The following is a 9,750-nucleotide window of genomic DNA, read 5'->3' on the forward strand; positions in this document are numbered from 1 at the left end:
CAATATCAAGTGGTACCAAAACATCCCAATATCAAGGATGATACAAAAACATTCCCCCAAAATAACAAAAAACACACTAACCCCTCCTAAAACATAAGATCAAAATAACAGTATGCAACTTGTTTGTATCAGGGTATAAAGATGTATCTCAGAGGGAGTATCTTCATCCAGCCTAGGGGGCAGTGGAAAGTCCCGCCACTGACTGAACTGCGTCCATTGTAACAGACATACATGTCTTAGTATCCTCGTAAAGTCTGCCAGGTGCTATTATCGTGCTTTGTCAACAATAAACCTGGCTGGATGCCTTTGTACCTTAACGGATCTTGTGGTCATTGGGCAGTTTGCTCAAGGTCTGCTGTGCCAACTGTCTGCGCAGAGCTGGAAAGGCACACAGGGAAAACACACACACGCATTCAAATATCTAACCACATGCGCTAAACCTTTAATTTGCTCAGCATCATCCTTACTATCATAAAAACAAAACCACATTCAAACTGCTGCTTTTTTGGGGGGGGGGCTAAAAATGGAGTTTTTCTCAGAACAGTCTAACAGTTTTCATAAGCTTCTTATGGAATACCAGCCTGAAGCATTTTTCTCCTCAGTGGTATTAAAAACAAATTTGGGCAAACAGAAACAGTCCAATAAACAAGCAAGTCAAAAGTCTATAAGATTCTACAACATGTGCTATTCCCCAGCATATCTAAGCAAATAATCCATTTTTTTTCCAGTTTGGTAGCCAAACTGAAAAATCTGGGGGGGGAAATGTTTTGTTTTTGTTGACAAAGCGAAAAAACAATCACCACCACAAATTGTTTGCGTCAAAATCAAATGTTTTGACTTTTGTTTTGAACTGACATTTTGTTTAGAAAATTTCATTTAAAAGCAAAATGTCAAAATGGATTATTTTGACATTTAAAAAAAAAAGCGCGGTTTTTTTTGGATGAAACTATACACCAAATTCAACCCAAATTTGCAAACCATTTTAGTACCTCAAAAAAAAAAAAAAAATAAAAAAAACCTGGTATTTTTTGGCCAATTTAATATTGGCTGGAAAAATTTCTCCCAGCTCGATTCCTCGGTACCACTTAATTGTGCTAGTGCCAGCATGGATCCGCTCTATACTAGAATCCCAAAGCTCCTTGAAAGTATTAGGTGTATTGCCAGCATTCATCCATCCCATGGTGAAGTCTAAATTTAATATCTGTGTTTTCACCTTCCCTGCCTGTGAAAGAACAGACCCAAAGAACATGCCCAAAATTGTGGGTCTTCCCACAACAAAGAATAAATCTGTATGCAGATGGTCCCTGCTGTGTGTGGCTCTAGAAGCCACAGTGTGAGCCAGTTTCTGCTGTAAGTGTCTTTCTAATGGAATCCAGCTACACATCTCTTCTATTCTTCCAATCCCTCAAATTGGGTTCTGGAAGCTATTTGTACCACAAAGTTGTCTCTCAACTTTAGCTTTCCTTGATGGACATAGCCTGACATAGTAAAGCTTTTGAGGAGTTCAGCCTGTAACCATCAGTTTGCTTGCCATACGGCTCGCAGAAATAACCCTCAAATACAGAATTTAACTAGACACCTGAAGTCATTCAAATATTAAACATTCACCTAACCAGGATTTATTTTTATATGTTGTTTACTGTGCAACTTTCTTAACTAAAGCTGTTAGTTGCAGCTAGCAGGGTTGGGGGTTTTGTTTGTTTGGTCTGTTTTAGTGATCCAAGGTCATGTGAGTAATTAACAAAAAGAACAATTTCTGCACATGGTAATAATATACGTGCAAAGACTGAACCATTTGCTTAACCGACATGTATAGCAGGTAGATCAGAATTGTTAACCAGTGACTGTTAATATGAACATGTGCTTTGCTGCTAACAAAGGGCTTGGGAAATGGACATTCAAAACTTCCCACATCTTGTTTTTCCTAATCATTTTCCTTGATTGGCACTTGTCTTTTCTGGCCAAAAACCTGGTCTTACAAGCCAGTCACTCTGAACTCGTTTCTATTCTATTCTGTACCGTGCTCATCACGGTAGTATAGGGTGACCAGATAGCAAATGTGAAAAATTGGGACGGGGGTAATAGGAGCCTATATAAGAAAAAGACCCAAAAATTGGGACTGTCCCTATAAAATCGGGACATCTGGTCACCCTACGGTAGTAGCTGAGCGCCTTCCAGAAGTGCATTGAACAGCATAAGTGGTGTTTATTTTAATCAATTCAAGGGCACATAACCATTCAGAGTGCACACGTGCACACAATGATTTACTCTTTGCTGGTTAGAAACATGCAATGGCAACAGCCCCATTGAATTATCCTGCATCATGCTGTGCCAGTCCTAAGTGCTTAGTACAGTATCACTCTCTCAAGCTTGAATCCTGTTCTAGTGGCCATTTCTTTGTTTTCTTTCTTGTACAGATGTTATTTTATGGGGCTTTCTTTGAAAATTCAACATTACTTTTTAGTATAACTAAGCTGTAATAGTTGCAATGTCTGCAACTTAGAGTTTATTTTGTACTGTGAGTAGGAGTAGGACTTCAGAAAGTTCTAACATAGCTGAGGCAGATAATGATCACATTCTGTATGGAAGGCAGAGTTTCTTTTATGTATATTTAATAGCCTCATCAAATGAGGCATCGCATTTAAACAGTATTTTCTAGGACTCGGATTAATCCATTTTTTCTATCTTTCTGCATACCAAATACTGGGTATTCTGCTTACAGGACACTAGCTATGTGTACCAGATAATAACGTGAGCAGCGGCTGTTGTATAAAATCAATTACAAATTGATTAAAGCAATATTTATACAAATTACATAAAAACAAAATCTATGTTAAAAGAGCATTATTAAGGTTGAAAAGTCAAGCACTCAGAAGTTAGTAAAGGCCAGAATTAAGGTTGCCCATCCAGCCATAATTGGATCCCCTTGTGCATATGCATTGTGATAGCATGCAATCATGTAATTAAAGACTATTTTTTTCACAAGACCCTCTGCCTCATTCACCAAAAAGATTCAATAGCTCTTTCAATTCTCCTCACTCAACATGCAGTTCCACCCCTCATTAAATGCACTCCATTCAAATACAGCACTGAATACAGAATTATTAATTTCCTCTAGGGCATTTCTATAGTGCTGTCACCACAGTATCTGAGTGTTTCACAAATACAAATGAATTTACCTTCACAACACTTCTATGAGATTAGGTAGGATTATCCCCATTTTACAGCTGAGGAAATAAGGAACAGCGAATAAGGCCAAACCTGGGAACTGATCTGGGATGCCCAATGTGAGACACATATGATCTGATTTTTTCAGAGTACTTAATATTTTTATTGCACATATGTTTAAAGCACTGCTCCAATCGATGTTAGTTACAGTTGTGAGCGCTCAGCACTTCTGCTAATCTGGCCACAGGTGTCTCATGAGGAACATCCAATTAGTGGCCACAAATATGTATGAACATTTTGGTTTAAGTGACTTGCCCAGCATTACAGAGGAACTCCATGGCTGATGAAGAAAGAGAATCAACTTCCTTAATCACGAGGTCATCCTTTTTCTTCCTACAGTCCCCTGCCTCATTCACTGCACACCTTTCAACTTCTGCAACAAATGAGGCCTGGGTCCTATAGATAGGCTGCTTCACTAAGCAGCCTGATTTATTCCCAGAACACTGTCCATCCTGTGCACTAGAAACACCTTTTGGTAGTGGGTTTCACAACTATTTGCTGAATGCAGAGGAATATAGGGTACTTCTACATTGCACTTAGACACCCATGACTGGCCTGTGCTGGCTGACTCAGGCTTGCGGGGCTGTTTAATTGCTGTGTAAACATTTGGGCTGAGGCTGGAGCCCAGCTTCTGAGGCTCCACAGTGGAGGCGGGGAAGAGGGCGGGTCCCAGAGCTCAGACTCCAGCCAAAGCCTGAATGTCTACACCATAATTAAACATCCCCTTAGCCTGAACCCCATGAGCCTGAGTCAGCCGGCATGGGCCAACTGTGGGTGAGACATACCCATAGAGACTCAGGACCAGAGCTGAGTGATTTTTTTTTTTTTTGAAAAATATTTTTTTTCTTGAAAAATGCGTTTTTGGTTTGCTTGACATTATTTGTTTTTTAGGGGAAATTCAGGAAAATAGTTTCAGAAAAAGGAGGGGGGGGGGCATTCCAAACAAGTCAAATGATTTAACTGCAACATTTTCAAAACAAAATACTTTCTCTTTTCGATTCAAAATGGCATTTTGTTTAGAAATTTAGCTATATTTAACCAAAAAAAAAAAAAGGGAAAGGAACACACAAAAATATTTAGTCGACCCCCCGCCCTCCCGCCTCAAGAAAAAACAACAACCCACATTAGAGAGCTGGTAAAAATATTGAAAAAAGAATCTAGACAGTACTGGAATTATTTTGTCACAGCCTATTTAATAATAATTCCTGTAAATGGAAGATTCAGAATATAGCCAACAAGACCCTCAATGTCAGAAGGTGGCATCTTAAGCAATGGAGGTAAGATGTCACCTATCTTTTCTTTTGGGGGATATTGACAGTCAAATGAGCAATGATCTCAGTGCCACCCCACTGGTTTTCACCAAACAGGAGAGATATATAACTACCCCACAGGTTGTGGTTTCCACTGTCCCCAGCACCTCAAGGCCCTCTGAGCATCAAGCCATAAAGATTACGCTTGTCCCAAAGGACCAATTCTGCACTCAGAGAAGCTGAACTGGCATGTGGTCCTTCCATCAAAATCAATGGGATCCCCAAGTGTGCATCTTATGGCAGAATTTATCCATCACATTTATTATATCTTTTTATAAAGATTTTGGTTCATGTTTAAGGATTTGATATGAAGGCAGACAGCCTTCCTAAAGATTTAGAGAGTATTATTGGATCTCGAAATAAATCTGTCCACATATTAATAATAAAAGTCTAACTTGCCGACTGGTAATGATAGCTATATTTTACAGAGGATATTTAGTTTTAGAGTAATCCAAAGGGGCCATTTCTGCATTATAGTCCTGTGAGACGGCACTAATGTGAAATCCTTCCTGCTGAAAGTCACTGTAAACGCATCTTGGTTCTTTCAGTTAGTAAGATATGCCATGAGTAGTAGTCCCCTGGAATTCAGAAAGTTCCATTCACGCATTCGTAGACTGAGATTATTTGCATTTCAGAGGTCGAGGCTAAGCATGTTTTATGATGCATGGATTAGTTGCTTTTTAAAATATTACAGTACATGAAAGCTGATTTCATATGTCATATGTCAGCCATATCATTCACATATATAAGCTTATTTTTACCCCTGCCAAAACAGGAGGCGAATATCAGGGCAGGAATTTGGCTCATATATGAGTCAGTTCTGCCTCAGATACCCATCCCCCTGATGGGAGTAGGGAGTCCCTAATGCTGGGAGATAGCCCACAACTGAGGGAGGCATGAGGGGGCATTGTACCCCTGCCCACATTTCTCCCCCCCCATAGAAATTAAATGTGTTCCATTTCCTGCCCTCTGCCCCCCAATTTCTTATCTGAGTTTCCACAGATAAGTGATTGTAGGCCTAAAGCCACAGAGTAGTAGTCACAATTCTGGTAGCTAGCAGAGGTCCGGGGGTGGGGCATTTTATCAACAGTCTTTCAGCAAAATTAAACTTGGGGATTGCATTGTAATCCTGGTAAGAAAGTACTCACATGCTTAAGGGTCTCTGTAAGGAGGCTTGCAAAGAATACAAAGTAGCTAAGTGGGGACACAGGGTTCTATGCTGGAGTTTCTGTGACCAGACCCTCCCTACCTGTTTGGAGAGAAAAGAAGGAAAGAACTCCTTTCCTTTCAAACTGAGAGAGAGGAGAAAGCTCTATTTAGCGTGCATGAGAGTGCACGGATGGGCTGACTTGAATTAGAATGCTCCTCTAGAGCCTAGAAGAAACGTTAGATGGACTGTCCAGGCTCCAGGGACTGTGACATCATTGCAGAGTCAAGGGGAATTCCTAAACAGGCAACAGGTTGTGAATACCATCTCTGTTAAAGCTGATAAGGCCCTTTGTTTTCCTTGTGGGATATATGCACACCCTGGCAATGTAGGTGGAATAGGAGTTGATACGGTTTTTATCAAATCTGAATTTTTCAAATGGAAAAATGCACTTTCTCCAGACAAAAGTTTAATCAAATATGAAAACTGCTTCGTCTGCTTAAATAAATTAGCTGATTGGACTGCAGCAAGGAAAAGAGATGCTACAGGTAATTTTTTGCTATTTCTACATTTCTGTGACAATCAGGGTCCAGACAGCCCAATGGAAGAATAGGAGGTCTGAACGCCAAACAATATACAATTTAATCAAATGGTTGTATACCATATTAGTGTGTATAACTATATGTCAAGGAAGCTCTTTTATGAAGGCTTGTCATGTTCTGAACCCAATGGTCATTATGAGATATGTATACAAACGGTGGTTATGTATTTGTGTATATAAAACTGTGCTCATAATTTCTGTGAAGCAATCAGGCAGGGAGGGGGCCGCCTCCTCAAATAGACAACAAGGCTAGCTCCAAGTACTTAGCATTGTACAAGTCTGGAAAAAGACAGTGGTGGACCATTAAAATTAATGGGAAAATATCGGAACAATTTGAAACTGAATAAAACCCCTTTGTACTGGAAAACTTGGCTTGGGCTGCACTACAAATACTGATTTATCTCAGTATAAATCCACCCCTCTGAATGACAGTTATATCAACCTAACCGCCAGCGTAGACAGCACTATGTCAACAGGAGGACTTCTCCTGTCAACGTAGCTACCGACTCTTGGAGTAGCTATGCATAATTAGTGTCTTCACTAAGTGCTACAGCAGTGCAGTAAGTGTAGACAAGCCCTAAGAAAGAAGAAAATTTTCTCCACCCTGAATAACCATGAGTCACCATGCCAAGTGTAGGGGGTGGAGGTGAAAGAAGCAGGAGAGAGGGAGAAACTTAAAAAAAAAAAATCTTCGGCATCTATAAATTTTAAATTCCTTGTCTTGAGGAAAGCTTTAAAACTTGATGTGGTAGATCTATCATACAAAAATTTGCTAAATTTTATTATTTCAGTGTGTATATTTGCTCAATAACATTAATGAATTATGATATTTATTTTATCATAACTTGCATTTTCAAGTTCCACAATTGCTGCTTTGGTGTCACCTTCATAAACTGAAAGAAACTAGTACTATTTAAAAACCTTGGCAAAAATTATCCAGTTTGCAGTGATAAATGAGTTGCTTTTGAGAAGAGATCAAGATATCATAAACTTCAAGGACTTACATCTTACTGTGAACAATTCATCAGGAATTTTCATCAACATACTTATGTTTATCCACTGTTTTATGCTCCTCTGTTGACGGCAAAAGCCAAGGAGAGACTTATTGGACTAGCCCAACTGCATGGCCTCATTGCTGAAGATATTACATGACAGATTTTGAAAGATCTCCACAAACTGGCTCTTGACCCTCAAGATACGTTGTTTTTGCTTTGATGATGCAAAAGTTATGTCAGGGTGCAAAGGAGGTATACAAATGCTTTTACAACAGACATTAAACAAGCAAATAGCTTACACACACTGCTTGAATCACCAATTACATCTGGTGGTTACTGGTGTGTGAGAAGAACACAGCTGTGACAGATATGTTCTCAAATTGTAGGTCTGTATGCAAATTTTTTCACAGGCATGAAGTGAGTGTGCTGAACAAAGGCCGCACCTGCAAAGACTCATAAGAAACAAAATAGACTGATCACCTGAAAAACTTGGAAAGCCTTAAGTTCAGGGGACTGGACCAGATGACCTCTCAAGGTCCCTTCCAATCCTACACTTCTATGATTCTATGAAATAATCCTCAATAATTTGGAAGAGATTCAGAGTATTCTGTCAGTCTTTGTGAATGGCTATGGCGATCTGTTCATTGAAGAAGAGGGCTGTTGGAAGTTACAGAATCATCCAAATTCTTGTTCTCAGCAGAGGTTATGAGAATTTTGAAAGTTTTTGCTCCTGTGAACAATTACCTTCAAAAGGAACTAATGCATTTTGCTAACTGAGTTGAATTGATTATTGTTGCCTCTGAAGAACTTCAATAAAATAGACATTTGAAGGTTTTTTCTCAGAGATTTCATCCAGCAACCAGTTTTGAAAGATACATGTGATGAAACATCAATATTAAGTTGTGCCACTAAGAGAGCCAAGGTATTGCTCCCAGAATTTCAAGATTCCATAGTCACTGAGCACTTACCTGGATTTTGAAATGTAAATGAGCATCAGTGGTTCCAGATTTATCCTGAACTGATTGATTAAACCAATAGTGAATTGCAGATGAGATTTTCTGAGAAGAACCCCCAAATTATACAAAAGCTTGTGAGCAGTCTATTTCACCAGCTCTCTGGAATGTGAAAAAGTCCTGGGTTCTGCCAAGGAATCAAACAAGGCTTTCCCGTATATTCTGAAAGGTTTATAGTGGTCTTTGTTGTTTGGCGCATCAACTGCAGCTTGTGAGAATTCCTTTTCTTGTTTGAAAAGCATTTTATCAGAGAGCATGACTCATAAATAAAAGAGAAACCTAATTCTCCTACCATATGAAAATGCTTTGAGTTCAAAACAGACCCTGGATGTCTTTGAGAAAGAATTCAGATGTCATTATCCAAGAAGATTTCACCGTTAGTTGCCTGAACAGTCTTTACGTTACACAGCACTTTCATGGTAAGGACTATACTTTTATATTTCTGAATCTTTTTTGAATGCTTGAATATGTATTATACTGAACAATCACATATATATGGATCTTATTTTTTTTATTTCCTAAAAACAAAGTTTTAAAAAGGCTTCTGACTGAGACTGCGTTTTTCACTAAGTACATGAACTTCCGAAGGCAATGACCCTCTTGCCAGGCAGTCTGCCACCATGTGAATGTCCTAGCTACAGAGCTGCTGGGAGACAATGAGATTCTGGTCACGTAGGAGGCAAGTTGTGGAGGTTAGGAGTTTTTAAGATTTGCATGCATCCGACACTTGCAGAGAAATGGTGGGTGTGGGAATGGCTATTCTTCACCCACCTGAGCAATTTGGTGTTGGCTCTATTGTACAACAAATATGGTGTGTAAGATTCTTGGGTTAATGTGGGTAATAGTTTTTTAGGCCCTGATCCTGAGGCCCACCCACTTATGCACCTATCTATAGTGTAGGGAAAAAACCCTGTATGAGCATGGCGGATTTCAATCTGAGTGAAATTGTGATGGAGGTCTTACGATGCCATCATATCCTTGGAATTTCTAAATTTTATAGATGACAATTTGCTAACTCAAAAAGTGTTGCGGCCAGGATGTGGGACTTCTATATTCAACCTTCTCCTAAAAGATAAAGAGGAACTGATCACAGAACTAAAAATTAATGGCAGCTTAGGTACAAGTGATTATGACTTGATCACATTTATAATGTGCAAGCAAAATAAAGTCCAGACCAGTAATATATATACTTGGTGCTTTAACAGGGCCAGTTTCACAAAACTGAAAACAATTATGAGCCGGATCAGCTTTGAGGAAGACTTTAATGAGAAAAGTGTGAATGATACCCAGGAATCATTTAAGAACACCTCATTAGCTGCCCCCAAAGCCACAATCCCACAATTGAGGAAGAGGGCTGTGATGGTTAAAAAGCTGACCTGTTTTAGAGGGGAACTGAAGGCAGCTGTAAAATCTATCTATCTATCTATCTATCTATCTATCTATCTATCTATCTATC

The sequence above is a fragment of the Terrapene carolina genome, unplaced genomic scaffold, assembly GCF_002925995.2.
Source record: "Terrapene carolina triunguis isolate 2854851 unplaced genomic scaffold, T_m_triunguis-2.0 Scaffold21, whole genome shotgun sequence".
NCBI classification, from domain to species: Eukaryota; Metazoa; Chordata; order Testudines; family Emydidae; genus Terrapene; species Terrapene triunguis.